The following is an 18024-nucleotide window of genomic DNA, read 5'->3' on the forward strand; positions in this document are numbered from 1 at the left end:
AAGATATCAGTTGCTCCAGCATTTTCTTCCCTTATCTTCCAGCCAACTTCTCCCTAAGAACCTGATTTTATCTTTTTTTTTTTTTTTTCCTGGTGGGGGGACTGCACCTGCAGCATATGGACGTTCCCAGGCTAGGGGTCAAATTGGAGCTGCAGCTGCCAGCCTACACCACAGCCACAGCAACGCAGGATACAAGCTGCATTTGTGAGCAACATCACAGTTCACAGCAACACCAGATCCTTAACCCACTGAGCGAGGCCAGGGATCGAACCCACATCCTCATGGATACTAGTTGTGTTCATAACCTGCTGATGGTTTGTTCTATTTCCTTAATGTGTAGTCTTGGCTTTGAACTGAGTCAATGAAGTGTGCTCATCTGGTGGGTTTTGCCGACTCTTAAGATTGGCCGATCCTTTGCCTTAATTGTTCAGAGAACCACAGAAGAAAGTGGCTTACAATTGATGTCAATACTTATTACTTGGTGACTCATGATTCCTTTGACTGGGATCCAACGGAGTGTCTGTTTTTCATTGTGGAATTATTACGGGATCCTCACTTTAAATGAATGCTTAATTATTTCACTGCTCTCTGACAGACTCTTTCTATCAGGAGGAGAACCAATTAATGTTTGTTTATGACCCTGATGATGGGAAGTGAGAATTCCTTCCTCCCTTCCTCTCTCTCTCTATCTCCCCCTCTTTTTTCTCTTTTTTTTTTACTTTCTCTTCTTTCCTCCTTCCTTCCTTTCTTTCTCTTCTCTCTTTCTTCCCTCCCTCCGTTCCTTCCTACCGTACTCTCTAACAAAGTGTTAAGCCCATATAAAATGCTATTGCTAAATAGCATTAAAGGGTCTTTCATGAGCCCCATTCTCTCTGTCTGCACTGGCTTCACCTCTTGTCTCTATTACCTGCAGGCCAGAGGACCCTAGGAACTGCCTACAATCCTGTGTTGGCCACAGACTGACACCATCTCCCCCTCAAGTCCTTGGTGAGGGTTATCAATTCTAAAATGCAGATCTGATGAGGCCAGATCCTATTGAAGAGGCCCCAGGATCTTTGCACAGACGGTTCCTAGGACCATACCCTGCTCCTTTCACACTCTGCTTATGCTTCAAACCCCAGGACTGACCTCACCTTGTTCTGAGACATCTCCACTGCCTCTTTCCCCATCTCTGGGTCCTCATTGTCCCTGTTACTTCACTGTCACAGTGGAGCTGCTTCTGTGGGCCACATTCCTGTCCCTCTCTCCCCCGGCTTAAGCTTCAGAAAGACAAGAACCATGTCTTGCCCACCAGCAGCTGAGAACCTGTCCTATAGCCCAGAGACATTTTTCAATTGAAGTCTAGTTAATTTACAATGATTCAAGTGTACAGCAAAGTGATTCAGTTATATATATGTTCCTTTTTCAGATTCTCTTCCATTATAGGTTATTACAAGATATTGAGTAGAGTTCCCTGTGCTATACAGTAGGTCCTTGTTGTTTGTCTATTTTATATACAGTAGTGTGTATCTGTTAACTGAGACGTTCGACCAAAGCACGAGAAGCCTCTAATGGCGTCTGTTTGCTTAGCACACAAATTTCAAATGCCTTTAACCTGCTGGGCCTTCACAGCCTTACCTGGGTCCCTCTCTCCAGCCTTCCCTTCCAACCATCTTTTTCCTACACCTGCCTACACGTCAGTAAACTAATTCCAAGTCCTTTTGCCTCAGAACCTTCACTCCCAGGATTTCCTCTTCTGAAATGTCTTGCTCCTCATACTTCCCATCTGCCAACCTGATCATGCCCCAACTTGACCTTCAAAGCCCAACTCAATCAACTTCCTTGCTCTTTCCATCCTTCCCCCAAAGTCCCTGCTCTTCAAGTGTCACTGACTGCTCTCTCCTCTGGATTCTCCTTCTAGCACCTGTCACAGTGAATTACACTATGGTAAGGCCTGTGTATTGGTCACTGTTGAGATATAGGCTACAAGCCTATGAGGACGAGTCCTATGTGTTATATCTCTCTATATGCTTTACATACTTTCCTATGTTTCATATGCTATATATACCTTACATCTTTATATATGTGTCTTTGTATCTATGTATACTTTGTATTTAACTAACAGTTTGTTGCATTAATTTGGGGGCTAATAGAGGAAGTGGTGGAATTTTACATTTCAGGAGGATGTTCCTTATGATTAATCTTAGGCTTTTTGCTTTTTTTTTTTTTTTTTTTTTTTTTTTTTTTGCTTTTTAGGGCCACACTCATGGCATATGGAGGTTCCCAGGCTAGGGATCAAAAAGTAGCTGTAGCTGCCCACCTACACCACAGCCACAGCAACGCAGGATCCAAGCCACGTCTGTGACCTAAACCACAACTCACAGCAACCAGATGCTTAGCCCACTGAGCAAGGCCAGGGATCAAACCCTCATTCTCATGGATACTAGTCAGATTTGTTTCTGCTGAGCCACAAAGAGAACACCAATCTTATTCTTTTTGTAAAGCACCAATGTAAGTAACAAAATTACAGGTGTGATGTCAGAGAGCGCAGGAAGGTTCTCCGTAAACTTGGGGCTCGGATCCAGCTCATTGGTCTCAAAGCTAAAGGCCTCTTTCCTCCCAAGGTATTTATCATGAATTTCTGGGCCTCAGGCCGTGCTCCTTCTAAATACTGAGTGTGCCTGTTGACATTACCAATTTATCTTGTTTGATACCCCTCAAATCCAGGGAAACTGGATGTATTTCGATCAGCTCACTGGTTTCCATTATCAGAGATTACAGCAAAATTTAGACTTGTGGCCTCTACCCCAGGGCACACCCCTCTGTGTGTGGCCTGAGTGACTCATAAGGCACTGGCAGCTCATGTCTTCTTAAAAAGGAAATTCTGCAATGGAGTTTTAAAGTGCTAATGCCTAAAAATGACGCTGCAGCCTAATTTTGGAAGCTCGAGTAAGGGAAATCTGGTGATCTCAGATCACTTAGGAATTACAAAGAAGGGTCAGAATAAAGCCTGGAAGGGAATTGTCTCAAAATATGAACTGTACAAAGCCCACTGCTGGGGGTGGGTTATTTTGTGCTCATTAAAGCCATGTGAACATGTGAAGGACAAATAATACATCCTCTAATGGAGGGAGTTTGTCTCTAACAGAAATGGCTCTATTTGGATTTTACAAGGTAGAAAAATGTTTTACCATCTTCATTCTCCCTCAGTTGTATCAGCACTAAATGCACATTTCCTCCCGATAAAAATGCAAGACCAGGGAGTTCCCATCATGGCTCAGCAGCTTAAGAACCTGACGTAGTGTCCATGAGGATGCGGGTTCCATCCCTGGAATCACTTGGTGGGATAAGGATCCAACATTGCCGCAAGTTGTGGCATGGGTCACAGATGCAGGTTGGGTCCCATGTTGCTGTGGCTGTGGCATAGGCCCGCAGCTGCAGCTCCAGTTCGACTCCTAGCCTGGGAACCTCCATATGTCATGGGTACTCCCCTAAAAAGACAAAAAAAATGCAAGTCCATATTTTTACTAGAGGGGAGACACTAAGTTACCCATGTCTGACTGTCCCTTTTCTGTTCCTCTCTAACATGTCCAGACGTCATCACCTGTAGTATATTGCTGTGCACTTGAAGTTGTCTGCGTGAGGAGGCAGGCCCCATGTACCTGTCTCTCACACGTGGTTTGCCCCATCCCAGTTTCACCTTCTCCTCTGGCCCCTTCCCACTCCTTGAAGCTCTTGTCTCAATGGTCGGGCTCTGGGAGCTCCCTGTTCTCCAAGTGGGCTGCTGGATGCAGTGGAGGCAGTCCTGTGTTACATGCAAGTCATGACCGGGGAGATGAGGAGTGGAGAGGGACCTCTGGCCTTTCAGACTGAACAGAAATATTACTGCACATTGTGCCCAACTTCTTTGGTACCATTTCATGGAGAACAGAGGCCTCTCCAGGCAAGTGTGCATTTCTGGACCGCTTTGGAAAGATCTTGTCTTATTACCAGATCACAAACCGAACTCTTAGAATGCAATTCCTGGTGGTGGAATTGGGTGGGGAGGGTACGTGGGGAGGCCTGTTGGGCTAAGGTACTTCTGCCTGAGAACAAGAAAAAAAGAGTTCCAGGCATGACAGTTTTATGAGCAGGATGCTGGAACCAAACTGACTAGATTCACATCTAGGCTCTACTCCATATTAGTTGTGAGACTCTGGGTTTCTTGACCTTAGTATCTTCATCTGTAAAATGGGAATAATGGGACCAACCCAATGGGTCCTCGTGAGGTTTATTATTCTTTTATTTTTCTGATATGTGAAAGTTCCCAGGCCAGGGATCAAACCTGTGCAACAGCAGTGACGTGAGCTGCTGCAGAGACAATGTCAGATCCTTAACCACTAGGTCATCAAGAAATTCCTTTATTTGTTTATTTTTATTTTAAAATTTATTTAAATTTATTATTTTTTAAATTTTGGGTCTTTGTGAACCTTAAATGCATTTGTATGTGTTAGTGGTCAGACCAATACTTGACACAAAGTATTAGCTCCATAAATGCTGGCTAGTTATTAGCATGAATACATTATTAAGTCAGAATTACAAATAAACAAATCTTGAAGAATATATGCTATTTGCTGTGCATCTGGACAACTGCAGGCACAGTGCTTCTTGTGAGGTAGTTTTCTCCTCCGGCTCTCATCTCAACTGCCTATTCCGAGATCCTCTCTGCCTTTTTCTGCCCCTTGAAATAATCCACATACTGACTGCCTCTTGCTTTACCCCAGCACTCTCAAGGAGCCTTACCTTGAGTTTCTTGTTGGTTGTTCCTGATTTTAACTAAGCCAGGAATTGTTAAAAAAATGGCCTTCTATTCATGGTGGCTTGTGTAGAAAGCCCCATGGGAGGGCCTAGAGAAAGTGGTTTTAACCATTGGAAAGATTCCAATCACAGGGTAAGTAGTGGGGAGCCGATCAGATCTTGATCTCCATCTCCCCACAAGGCAGATCCACACAGAAAGGGAGCACCGAGGGAGAGGGGACTGCATGGAAGCTGGCATAAAACAGGGCTGAGGATGGTGGTGGTGGCTGGGCCCTCCTGGGTTGGTCAGTGGTTTTGAGCAAAGCAGACCCCAGCTCCTGCTTCTTTGTGATGTGCCTGAGCCTGGAGAACAAAGAGGCTACATGTGGGCTGCCTGGGTTCCCAAACCCCCTGTCCCTTGTCATCAGGACCAGAATGCTCAGGCAAAGTAGGAGGACCAATCTTGTCATTGGGAACTCACCCATCAGATTCCTCAGCGGGGTTTGGAGGGGGAGCTCTTGGCATTGCCTCTCTACGCAGGCTGGTCAATTACATTCTAGTCAATTTCCCCATTGGGAAAAGAAAAACATCTCTTTTTATTTGCAGAAGGCATCATCCACTTCTGGCTTCTTGGGCTTTTTAAGTGGCTAAAAACTATGGCTGTTATGAGCAGTGCAAGGGTTAAACCTTTCTCCTGGGCGTGTGTTTCATTTCACAGCATAACTCATTCCCTCCCTGCATCAGTTTCCAATTCTGTCCTTGGCGTGGAGTTCCTTGCCAACTTGGCAGGCAATACCTCTTGCCTTTTATTTTTAGAACTTAGAGTAGGGATTAGCAGTGTAATATTAAGAATCCTGTGAATTGAATTAGGTAGGTAAAATCCACAATAGAGGAAAAGCTGTAAAAGCTTGAATTTTTTTTGGCACATACACAGTAAAAACAGCCTTTTAGAATTTTCATCCAGGATGTATTATCCTCCCTCAATTCCCCTGGCCATTTATGTTGAGGACTTCAAAATGGCTTTGGAGAATCCATGATTCTAGGATTCTTCTTAGCAGCTTGGAAAAAAAAAAAAAAATTCCTCTATCTCCTTATGTAAGTGATAGCTAGGGTATTTGCGGCTTAAATATATATTATGAAGAACTGCCAATTGTCTAGGTTTTTTATTTTTACTTTGTAATTTAAAATATCAATTTTGAGCTGTGAGTGTGTTTTTATGAATGAAGGCTCAATTCAGTTGTGTGCTGGTTTCCTGCAATTTTATGCTTGGCAAGTCTTAAAATTTAGTCCTACGTCTCTCAGACCAGCGTGTGCCCGTAGAACTTCCTGTGGTGATGAACGTGTCCTATATCTAGTCACTGGGACACATGGCTCTTGAGCACCTAAAGGGTGGCTAGTGGAAGTGGCTTTTATTTTAATTCAGTTTTAGTTAATTACATATAAATAGCCTCACATGGCTGGCTGCTACCTGTGTGGAATCTCACAGTGGGCTTGGACTATGCCCACCTGAAATAGCCTATAACTCAAGCACCAAGTTGGCTTTCTGAGGATCTAGAGCTCAGATGGGGTGGGATAAATCAAGAATCAGAGGGACAGGCACCATTGCCCCTTCCCAGACCCCTTGGGCAGTGTCTCTCCTAGAAGTAAGCCATTTCTGGGATGTAAGGATCTAACCTTAGTCCTTAGAGCTTTCATGCTGAAAGCCCTTCTGAGGCTCTGTGTTGCTCTGAGGATAAACCATAGGCTCCTAATGCCTTTTATTATCTGCTCAACTCTTAACTTCCTTGCTCATCACTTTCCCTGTCATCCTCTGACTTCTCATCACAGGGACAGGCTAGCATTCCAAGGATGGGCTGTGTGCGTTCTTCACCTCCAGACCTTCGCAAACACTGTGCCCTCTGCCTGAAATGTCATTTCCCTTCCCTTCACCTGGCTCACTCCTGCTTGTCCAACTGGTCAATTTCTGTAGCATCCCCTCTGGAATGTATCCTGGGTAGATCCCCATCATGGCACCTGCCGTACTTGATTGAAATTGCTCCTTTACCTGTAAGTCTTTCCCCTTACACTAGAGCTTCTCAAAATGTGGTCCCTGAACCCGAGGGTCAGCATCGCCTGGGAGTTGGCTGGAAATGCACATTCTCAGATCCCAGCCTAGATTTTCCAAATCAGAAATTCTGAAGCTTGGACCTAGCAATCTTTGTTAATAAGCCCTCCAAAGGACTCTAATGCCAGTTAAAGTTTGAGAACCACTGAGCTAAACCCTAAGCCCAGCGAAGGTAGGAACCTATGACTTCCTATTTGCCACTATGTCCTCAGCCTTTAGCACACTGCCGGGCTCAGAGGAGTAGATACTCAAGAAACACCTCCAAAGTGTAATCTTTGGTCAGCTGTTCTATCAGTACATTTTTAGTTAAAGTCAATTTAAATCTCCTCCCCTTTCTCCAGAAGAGATAAACTTTTTAAAAACTGGGGTAAAAGGGAGTTCCCGCTGTGGCCCATCAGGTCACAAAGCAGATGGTATCCATGAGGAGGTGGGTTCAATCCCTGACCTCACTCAGTGCGTTAAGGATCCAGTGTTGTTATGAGCTTTGGTGTAGGTTGCAGACACGGCTTGGATCGTAGCTCCAATTCAAAGCCTGGGAACTTCCATATGCCACACATGCAGCCCTAAAAAAGAAAAAAAAATCGGGGTAAAATAAACATAAAATTTACCATTTTAACCATTTTTAAATGTACAGTTCAGAGGAATTAAGTACATTCTCATGGTTGTACAACCATCATCACCATCCATCTCCAGAACTTCTCCATCTTCCCAAACTGAACCCCTGTTCCCATTGAGCAGTAACTCCCCATTATGCCTCCCCCAGCCCTGAAAACTGCCAGTCTACTTTCTATTCTACTTTGTATCCATGAATTTGACTACCATGGGTACCTCCTGTATGTGGGATCATAAAGTACTTGTCCTTTCATGACTGGCTTATTTCATTTGGCATAGTGTCTTTGAGGTTCATCCATGTTGTAGCATGTGTCAGAATTTCCATTTAAGGTAGAATAATATCCCATTGTGTGTGTGTGTGTGTGTGTATATATGTCACAATATATCCATTCAGCCATTGATGGACACTGGATCATCACATGGACAGGCTAGCATTCCAAGGATGGGCTGTGTGTGTTCTTCACCTCTAGACCTTTGCAAACACTGTGGGTTGTCCCCATCTTTTGGCTATCATGAATAATGCTGCTATGACATGGGTGTATGTCTGTCTGCTCGAATCCCTGCTTCAACCCTTGTGGGTATAAGCCAGAAATGGAATTGCTGGATTGTTATGGTAATTCTATGTTTAATTTTTTGAGGAACCACCAACCATATTTTTCTTCCCAGTGGCTGCCTCACTTTATATTCCTACCAGCAATGCATAAGATTCCAACTTATCCTCACCAACGCTTCGTAGTTTTTGTTTCTGGACACCTGAGTATTTGAAAGAAAAACGTTAACTTAGTAATGTCAGAGGAGTTCCCATTGTGGCTCACTGGAAATGAATCTGACTAGTATCCATGAAGACTTGGGTTCGATCCCTGGCCTTGCTCAGTGGGTTAAGAATCTGGTGTTGCTGTGAGCTGTGGTGTAGGTCACAGACACGGCTCGGATCCTGTGTTGCTGTGGCTGTGATATAGCTCTTATTTGACTTATAGCCTGGAAACTTCTAATATACCGTGGCTGTGGCCCTAAAAAGCCAAAAACAACAACAACAACAACATCAACAACAACAGAGGAGTTCCCTTGTGGTCCAGTAGGTTAAGGACCCATGTTGTTACTGCTATGGCTTGGGTTGCTGCTGAGGCTTGGGTCTGACCCCTGACCTGGGAACTTCCCCATGCCTTGGGCATGGCACCACTCCCCACTGAAAAAAACAGAAAATTTGTTTTTTGTTTGTTTGTTTGTTTTTTAAAGAATAATGTCAGAGACAGAGCCTTTATATTTCTTTTTTTTTTTTTTTTTTGTCTTTTGTCTTTGTTGTTGTTGTTGTTGTTTGCTATTTTTGGGCTGCTCCCGGCATATGGAGTTCCAGCTAGGGTTGATCGGAGCTGTAGCCACTGGCCTACGCCAGAGCCACAGCAACGCGGATCCGAGCCGCGTCTGCAACTACACCACAGCTCACGGCAACGCCGGATCATTAACCCACTGAGCAAGGCAGGACCGAACCGCAACCTCATGTTCCAGTCGGATTCGTTAACACTGCGCACGACGGGAACTCCTATATTTCTTTTTTTTTGAACTTACAATTTATTATTATTTTAAAATGATTTTTATTTTTATTTTTTCCATCATAGCTGGTTTACAGTGTTCTGTCGATTTTCTACTGTACAGCACATACGTACATACATTTTTTTCTCACATTATCATGCTCCATCATAAGTGACTAGATACAGTTCCCAGTGCTATATACAGCAGGATCTCATTGCATATCCATTCTAAAGGCAATAGTTTGCATCTATTAACCCCAAATTCCAGTCCATCCCACTCCCTCCCCCTCCAACTTGGCAACCATATATTAGATTCCAGATAAAAGTGATATCATATAGTATTTGTCTTTCTCTTTCTGACTTTACTTAGTATGAGAGTCTCTAGTTCCATCCATGTTGCTGCAAATGGCATTATTTTGTTCTTTTTTACAACTTAGTAGTATTCCATTGTGTATATATACCACATCTTCTTGATCCATTCATCTGTCAATGGACGTTTAGGTTGTTTCCATGTCTTGGCTATTGTGACTAGTGCTGCAGTGAAATCTACAAACAGCAAATGCTGGAGAGGGTGTGGAGCAAAGGGCACCCTCCCACCCTGTTGGTGGGAATGTAAATTGATACAACCACTATGGAAAACAGTATGGAGGTACCTCAGAAAACTAAATACAGAACTACCATATGACCCAGAAATCCTACTCTTGGGCATATATCTGGACAAAACTTTCCTTGAAAAAGATACTTGCACCCATATGTTCATTGCAGAACTTTCTTAACGTATTTCTTTGTTCAAAGTCTATACACTGAGTCCCTATTGTATGATAAATTGTATTAAAAGAAATAAAAACAATAGAATTAATTCCAGTTGCTCCTTGAAAATGTTTGTTAGAATTTGAAGGAAAAAAAAAAGAAGAAAAAAGGCAAATGAAAACTTAAATGTAGACATGTTACTACTAGTTCCTGGTAGAACCTATGGAAAAAGAACTCCATTTTTAGAGATTTTTTTTTTTTTGACAACTATTCTGTCCTTAGAATTTATCCTAAGAAAATAACTAATGATTGTGCTCTCTATAGAAAAGATAAGAAAATATAGAAGGATTCTCTGAATTTAAGGCCTGGAAATGATTAGGATATTGACCATTTCTGCCCATTCTTCAAACAGTTAAAAGTTAGAAACTCCTCTGGGAGCTTGCCTATGTAAACAGGTGAGGCTAAGCAGCTGACCAGGGAGGGAGCCTAGCCTGGGATCCATAGATAGAGAAGAAATCAATCATTAAACACGCAAATAATCAAGGATTAACTTGATCAAGCAGTCGATGTGAAATTGCCAAAACCATAGGAAATTTCATCAAGGATTTTTGTCTCGGATAGGAAAAAAATGAGAAGATTCGCTCTGTGTCCTAATCTTTCTGTCCCCAATGTTGACATGGTTATATAATGCATGCGTTTTACTATTGAAAGAGGATGCTGCCGTAGGAATGGTTTAATAAAGCAGTTCTGATGGGAGCATCATATGTGAATATAAGAATAGCTTCAGCTCAGGGTTCTCCAATGTACAATTACACATTGTTGATAAACAACCCGAGACTATTTTGGGTTGCCTGGTATAGCGTGTCTCTTGCTGGCAAGATACACACTGTATATGGTGGCAGAGTGTCAGATGTAAAAACGGTTTCTGTTTCTGAAAATAACACTTCTCATTCTGAAAAATCCCACTTTGGTTCATTATGCAAAAATACAGACCATAAGAACTTTTGTTTTGATTATATTTTGAATGCCAGAGTTTGGGTTTTGCAACTTGTTTTTCCTTAACTCGGGAGAGCTGCAAACGCAGGTAATGGATACAGCCCAGGCTGCTTTGTTGTGAGCAGCTGGGAGAGTAAAATATTTAATGTCTCTCTCACTACTAGGGTGACATTTTCCTGTGGCCCGAGCACGGCAGGTTACGAGTGAGGTATTCCCCTGGCTATCAATGATTCAACAAATGAAGGTAAATTTGAGCCCCAGTGTGGGCCGTAGTAACTTCTCAGCTGATCCTGAGGTGTTGGTTTGGTCACACATTTAATCCTCTCACATAAGAATTACTACAGCTAATATTTAGTGCACCTCCTTTAGGGCCTGGCTTTATTCCAGGAACTTTCTATGTATCCGCTCATTGAAACCTCACAGCAACCCTAAGAGTCAGGCACTGTTATCTTACCCATTTAACAGATGGGGAAACTGAGAAACACCGGTGTTATTTAACGAGCTTTTCTGAGGTCGCACAGCTGGCAGGTAGTGTGGCCCCAGAGCCTGTGCTCTTTGCCGCAGAACTAGCTTGAGCTGTGGGCATATTAGGGGTGTTGTGTCATGGCACGGTGACATGACCTTGGCAACTGGAGGATTTGGACTTGGTTCCAGTTTCATCCCTGTGGCAACTTGATCTTGAGCATTCTCTGTAAACTTTCTCAGCCTCAGTTTGCACAGCCTAGAAATGGGGATAATGACAATACTTTATTCTCACATTAGGGGAGAAAAAGTGCTAAGGGTTGGAAACAGTGTTTGAGCTAACAGTGATTCTTTTAAAAGGCTATAATGCACAAGAGCAAGGTAAATGCTACATGTTCTCAGTGACTCAAAGAACGTATATGCCTCCTTAGGTACCATACAAATCGGGCAGCCCTAAGTTAGGAAATGCTGCCCATTTTTTTACTTTATGAAACATTCGATGAAATTCACTCTTCACTTTATAAAATATGCCCTGTTCTATACAATGGAATATAGCTCATCCATTAGAAAGAAAGAGAGAGAGAGAGAGAGAGAAAGGAAGAAAGGAAGAAAGAAAGAAAGGAAGGAAGGAAGGAAGGAAGGAAGGAAGAAAGAAAGAAAGAAAGAAAGAAAGAAAGAAAGAAAGAAATTAAGAAAGCCAGCCAGCCAGAAAGAAAGAAAGAAAGAAAGAAATTAAGAAAGCCAGCCAGCCAGCCATCTGTAGCATCATGGATGAATGTAGAGATTATCCTACCAAGTGAAGTAAGCCAGATAGAGAAAGACAAATATCATATGATATGGCTTATATGGGAATCTAAAAAGGTGATACAAATGAACTTATTTACAAAACAGAAACAGACTCACAGACTTTGAAAACAAATTTATTGTTACCAAAGGGGAAACACCTGGTGGGGGGAGGAATAAGGAGTTTGGGATTAACATATACATACTACTGTATATAAAATAGATAACCGACAAGGACCTACTGGTTAGCATAGGGAACTCTACTCAGTATTCTGTAATAACTATATGGGAAAAGAATCTCAGAAAGAATGGATATATGTATACGTATAAATGAACCACTTTGCTGGACACCTGAAACTAACACAACATTGTAAATCAACTATGCTCCAATTTAAAATAAAAATTAAACTAAAAAATAGGAATTATTCAGTGTCATTTAAAAATGGTCTCCTTTTAACTATGAAAAGACTGATTTTGTATATATTTAATATCTGAGTTCTCAAGATAGGCTAATGATGCACAAAGCTTATGGTCTCTTCAGAGCCGGTGTTGTGAATTAGGACACATATGCTGCAGGTGATAGTGACCCAATAGTAATGCATTAGTTTATTTTAATGATAGTTTTTTGTTCCTTTCCTTTTAGTTGAGAAAGATTTCAAACACATATAACAGTAGAAATAATCATGTAGTCAACTCTCCTTGTTCATGGCCATGGCCAATGATCTTTCATCTATGCCTTTATTTCCTCCCTCCCCCCATATTCGTTCAAAGCAAACTCAGTGAATTCATCTTTCCATCAAACCTGGTTTTGAAATTTTTTTCACTTTTTTATACCATGGTAAAGATTATTTGCTATGCAGACTTTGAGGAAAGCAAAAATCTGCATTGAAGTTTAAGTAGTTAGATTCTAACTGTAACTCTTCCCTAGATGGTACAAGAGTGATAGTTTTGTTCATTTGCTCAATTGGGGTCCACTTTAAAGAGGTCTTGGAGTCATTATCCTCTAGAAAATATATAGTACCCTAAATGCTCATAGTTCTCTGAAACCTTACCCCAGTGGCCAGAGACAAGGTGATGGGAAAAGATGCAGGATTTGGATTCAGGAAAGACTTGTTTCTGCTCCCCTGCCTCTTATGAGCTCTGAGAACGTGGATACAACAGTGAACTCTGAGTTTGATTCTTTATAAAGTTCACTCATTTGGTAGGGTTTTTTTTTTTTTTTGACATTCTTTTTAAAAATATTCTTTTCCATTATGGTATATCATAAGATATTAAATATAGTTCCCTGTGCTATACAGTAGGACCTTGTTTATCCATTCTATATATAATAGTTTACATCTGCTAACCCCAGCCTCCCACCAACCATGAGTCTGTTCTCTATGTCCATGAATCTGTTTCTATTTTGTAGATAGGTTCATTTGTGTCATATTTTAGGTTCCACATATAAATGATACCATATGGTATTTGTCTTTCTCTTTATTAGTATGATACTCTCTAATTGCATCCATGTTGTTGCAAATGGCACTATTTTGTTCTTTTTTTTTTTTTTTTTTGTCTGCACTTGTGGCGTGCAGAAATTCTGGGGCCAAGAATCAAACCTGTGCCACGGCAGTGATCCGAACTATAGCAGTGACAATGTTGAACTGTTAACTTGCTGAGGCATCAGGGAACTCCCTATTTTGTTCTTTTTATTGATGAGTAGTATTCCATTGTATATATGTACCACATCTTCTTTACCCATTCATCTATTAATGGACATTTATATTGTTTCTATATCTTGGCTATTGTGAATAGTGCTGCTGTGAACATAGGGGTGCGTGTGTCCTTTTGAATTAAGGTTTGTCTGGATATATATGCCCAGGAGTGGGATTGCTGGATCATAAGGTAACTCTAGCCTTAGTTTTTTGAGAAACTCCCTGTACTGCTTTCTATAGTGGTTTCATCAACTCACATTCCCACCAATAGCATAAAAGGGCTCCCTTTTTCCATATCCTCTCCAGCATTTGTTATTTGTAGATTTTTTATGATGGTCTTTCTGACTGGTGTTAGGTGGTACCTCACTGTAGTTTTGTTTGTTTGTTTGTTTTTGGCCTAAACAACAGAAATTTATTTTCTCACAAATGTAGAGTCTAGACATCCAGGATCAAGGTGTTGGCAGGGCTGGTTTCTTCCGAAGCCTCTCTCCTTGGTCACAGATGGCCTTTGTCTTCTTGTATTTTCACATGGTCTTCCCACTATGTCTGTGTCCTGATTTCCCCTTCTTACAAGGACACCAGTCTTAATGGATTGGGGTCCACCTTAATTGACCTCATTTTATCTTAATTACCATTTTACTTGTAGTTTTGATTTGAATTTCTCTGATAATTAGTGATGTTGAGCATCTTCTCCTGTGTTTATTGGCCAACTGTATTTCTTCTTTGGTCTTGTGCCCATTTTTCAGTTGGGTTTTTTGTTTTTTTTTTCTTCTTCTTGAATTGTATGAGCTTTTTGCATATTTTGGAAAAAAAATCCCTTGTCAGTTTGCAGATATTTTTCTCTCATTCTGTAGGTTGTCTTTTCATTTTGTTTATGGTTTCCTTTGCTGTGCAAAAGCATGTAAGTTTGATTAGGTCCCACTTTGTTTTTTTGTTTGTTTAGGCTGTACCCATGGCATATCCCATTTGTTTATTTTTGCTTTTAATTCCCATTGCTTTGGGATACTGACGTAAGAAAATATTGGTATGATTTATTGGTACAGAGAATATTTTGCCTGTGTTGTCTTCTAGGAGTGTTGTGGTGTCACATCTTATGCTTAATTAAATCTTTAAGCCATTTTGAATTTATTTTTGTATGTGGCGTGAGGGTGTGTTCTAACTTCGTTCATTGATTTACATGCGACTGTCCAGCTCATTTGGTAGTTCTTTATTAAAAGGTACACTGTGTGTCAGACACTGTTCTGGGCCATGGAGATATCACAGAGAATAAAACAAAAATAATTTCCAGGACATTGTATAACTCCAATGCATTAATGGTATGTGAAAACTCTGCAAACTCTAAAACATAAAGAGTACTGTTACCTTTATTTTCTTACTCTGCTTTGCACTCGAAAACTTCAATTTGAAAGTATTCTAGGCTTCTAATTGTTTAAAATAAACTAAGTTTTATTGAGAAGAAAAATATTATTCATTCTCTCGTAGCTGTGCTGTTTTGCTTTTTTTTTTTTTTTTTTTTTTTTTTTTTTTTTTTTTTTTGGTCTCTTTTAGGGCCACACCCACAGCATATGGAAGTTCCCAGGCTAGGGGTCGAATCAGAGCTACAGCTGCCAGCCTACACCACAGCCACAGTAACATCAGTTTAGAGCCACATCTGCAACCTACACCACAGCTCATGGCAACACTGGATCCTTAACTCACTGATTGAGGCCAGGGATCAAACCTGTGTCCTCATGAATAGAGGTCGGGTTCGTTACCGCTGAACCCCAATGGGAACCCCCTGTTTTGCTCCATTTCTGAGGAAATGGATGGCTCAGTGGATACTTGGTTCACAGGTGCTCTGTACTCTGCTAAGGCTTTTGCATGAGATCAAGATTGAACTTCACAAAGACCCGTAAGAGAGGCATTACCTTCATTTTACAAATTTGGAAGCTTAGTGAGAATATTCTCCCCAAGGGCCATGAGTAGTAAGAAGTAGAGCTGGGATTTTAGCCCTGTCTGTCTCTTTGTCTTCAGAAGCCTTTAACTATCCCTTGATCCCGTCTCCCTTCGGAAGAAGAGAAATTGGGCTTGGTCCTGAGCCTTTGGAATTTACTTCTCTATTAGAGGCAAAAGCAACCCCTATTTAAGACAATAAAAGAGTGGGTCCGGCAGACAGTAAGTTGAGTGCAAATGAGAAGGCCGTTACATCAGGTTTTGAGGATACGAAAAAGTAATGAAAGTGCCCTGCTGCTTTTATGCATATTTTGTCCTTGTGTGGGCAGGAGGTAGCTGGAATGGGGAGGAACCTTGTTGGGTAGGGCTAGAGCAGAGAGCCATAGCCTTTCTAACCACTACTGCAGATGGAAAGCTAATCCTTTCTGTTGTGGAGTGTGACAGAAACCATCTATCTGTCAATAGCTTTTGAAGACAACCTCATCTGATCTAGGGCAGCCATTTTTTGAGAGTCATAGATTCAGATTTTAAAATAAATTGAACATTGCATTTTATATTTGGTCTAGATGGCAACATTTAAATCTCTTTCAGGAGCTCCTGTTGTGACTCAGCCGGAATAAACCTGACTAGTATCCATGAGGATGCAGGTTCAATCCCTGGCCTCACTCAGTGGGTTAGGGATCTGGCATTGCCATAAGCTGCGGTGTAGGTCAAAGATATGGCTCAGATCCAGCATTGCTGTGGCTGTGGTGTAGGTCAGCAGCTGCAGCTTTGATTTGACCCCTAGCCTGGGAACTTCATGTGCTGTGAGTGCTAAAAAGCAAAAAATAAATAAATAAATAAATAAATAAATAAAAATAAATAGTTAAATAAATCTCTTTCAAATAATTTGTCTCTTATGAATGGCCTCGGTGTTTAAACCATGACAAGCATTCATAAAGTTGTGGCTTCTGTGTATGAGTTGAGCGTTAGCCAGCCCTGAGCCCAGGGATGACCTGCCAGGCAGGTCTGGCTGAGGAGTGTTCCCTGGTGGCCTGTTTTGTGGCCAAAACACCAATTCTGGGTCTTGGTGTGTAGCATTTGGAAATTCCCAGGCTAGGGGTAGAATTGGAGCTGCAGCTGCCAACCTACACCACAGCCACAGCAATGCCAGGTCCAAGCCATATCTGCCACCTACACCACAGCTCACGGCAATGCTGGATCCTTAACCCACTGAGTGAGGCCAGGGATTGAACCTGAGTCCTCATGGATACTAGTCGGGTTTGTAACCCACTGAGCCACAATGGGAACTCCTGGCTTTTTATTGATTATATGGTGACAGGCCATGTGTGTCACAACTCATATATTGAGGAATGGCTGATTGTAAATGGGGAGCAGAGTTTTCAGAGTATTTAAAGATGTGCTTTGGGGAGTTCCTATTGTGGCTTAGTGGTTAACAAATCCAACTAGGAACCATGAGGTTGCAGGTTCAATCCCTGGCCTTGCTCAGTGGGTTAAGGATCCGGCGTTGCCGTGAGCTGTGGTGTAGGTTGCAGACGCGGCTTGGATCCCACGTTGCTGTGGCTCTGGCGTAGGCCGGCGGCTACAGCTCTGATTCGACCCTAGCCTGGGAACCTCCATATGCTGTGGGTGTGGCCCTAGAAAAGGCAAAAAGACAAAAAAAAAAAAAAAAAAGTGCTTTGGAAAGATTTTAATTAGTTCCAGATGTCTAAGCTCAAGTCCAAACCCATGTAGTATTTGAAGGCTTTTAAGTTTTTTCCTGAGTTGTGCACATCATCATTTCTGACTTGGCCGTGAAGATAGATGGATTATTTAAGCCCCTCATTTATTGATTGGTTTATTGGTTTATTGATGCTCTTCCCTTTATTCTTACACTATATTTTTTTTTCTTTCTTTTTTAAAGAGCTCTGGGAAGTCAGGGGGATTATTGTGATTGGGTTCAGGACAGTTAGACCTGCTGGTTGGGAATTTATCTCCGGCATTGATTGATATTGTACGGTTGAGGGTTTGCTCTGGAGACCAGAGGCCAAGTAGGAGGTGGGGACGGGAGGGTATGGAGAGAGTCTTCTAGATAACTCATCCAGAGCCTGCATCCTCCCCAGACTTAGAGGGGTCAATGGCAGTGAGCCTTGTTTCCTAAACAGAGAAATGATCTTCTTCTCTCAACTCAAGAGTCCCATTGTATGCTTGCACCTCAGTTGATTAGATTAATAAATATAAAAATAATTAATACTATAATCATTAAATATTGTATTATGTATTACTATAGATTTTAACTATAGGATATGTTTTATATTATAAATACTAAATATTAATCATTAAATAAAAATTAGAATAATTCATATTTATTAATAGTATGATGAAAGTTACAAATAGTATGATGGTAGCAGTAGGGATGAAGATGAAT

At 41.5% G+C, this 18024-nt stretch overlaps 1 protein-coding gene across 3 annotated transcripts in view; it reads left to right on the forward strand.

Moving 5' to 3' along the window:
- The window catches only part of ATP8B1 (ATPase phospholipid transporting 8B1), a 126832-nt gene that overhangs the window by 26116 nt on the left and 82692 nt on the right, over positions 1–18024 (forward strand). Inside the window, exon 1 of one of the 3 annotated variants that reach the window (XM_021100045.1) lies at positions 9712–10990. The exons of the other annotated variants lie outside the window; for them this stretch is intronic. The gene's annotated coding sequence lies outside the window, so the exon portion shown is untranslated. Of the gene's footprint in view, positions 1–9711; positions 10991–18024 lie in introns of those variants that run through there. 3 annotated transcript variants of the gene reach the window in all.

This window comes from Sus scrofa, chromosome 1 (genome assembly GCF_000003025.6).
Source record: "Sus scrofa isolate TJ Tabasco breed Duroc chromosome 1, Sscrofa11.1, whole genome shotgun sequence".
NCBI lineage: Eukaryota > Metazoa > Chordata > Mammalia > Artiodactyla > Suidae > Sus > Sus scrofa.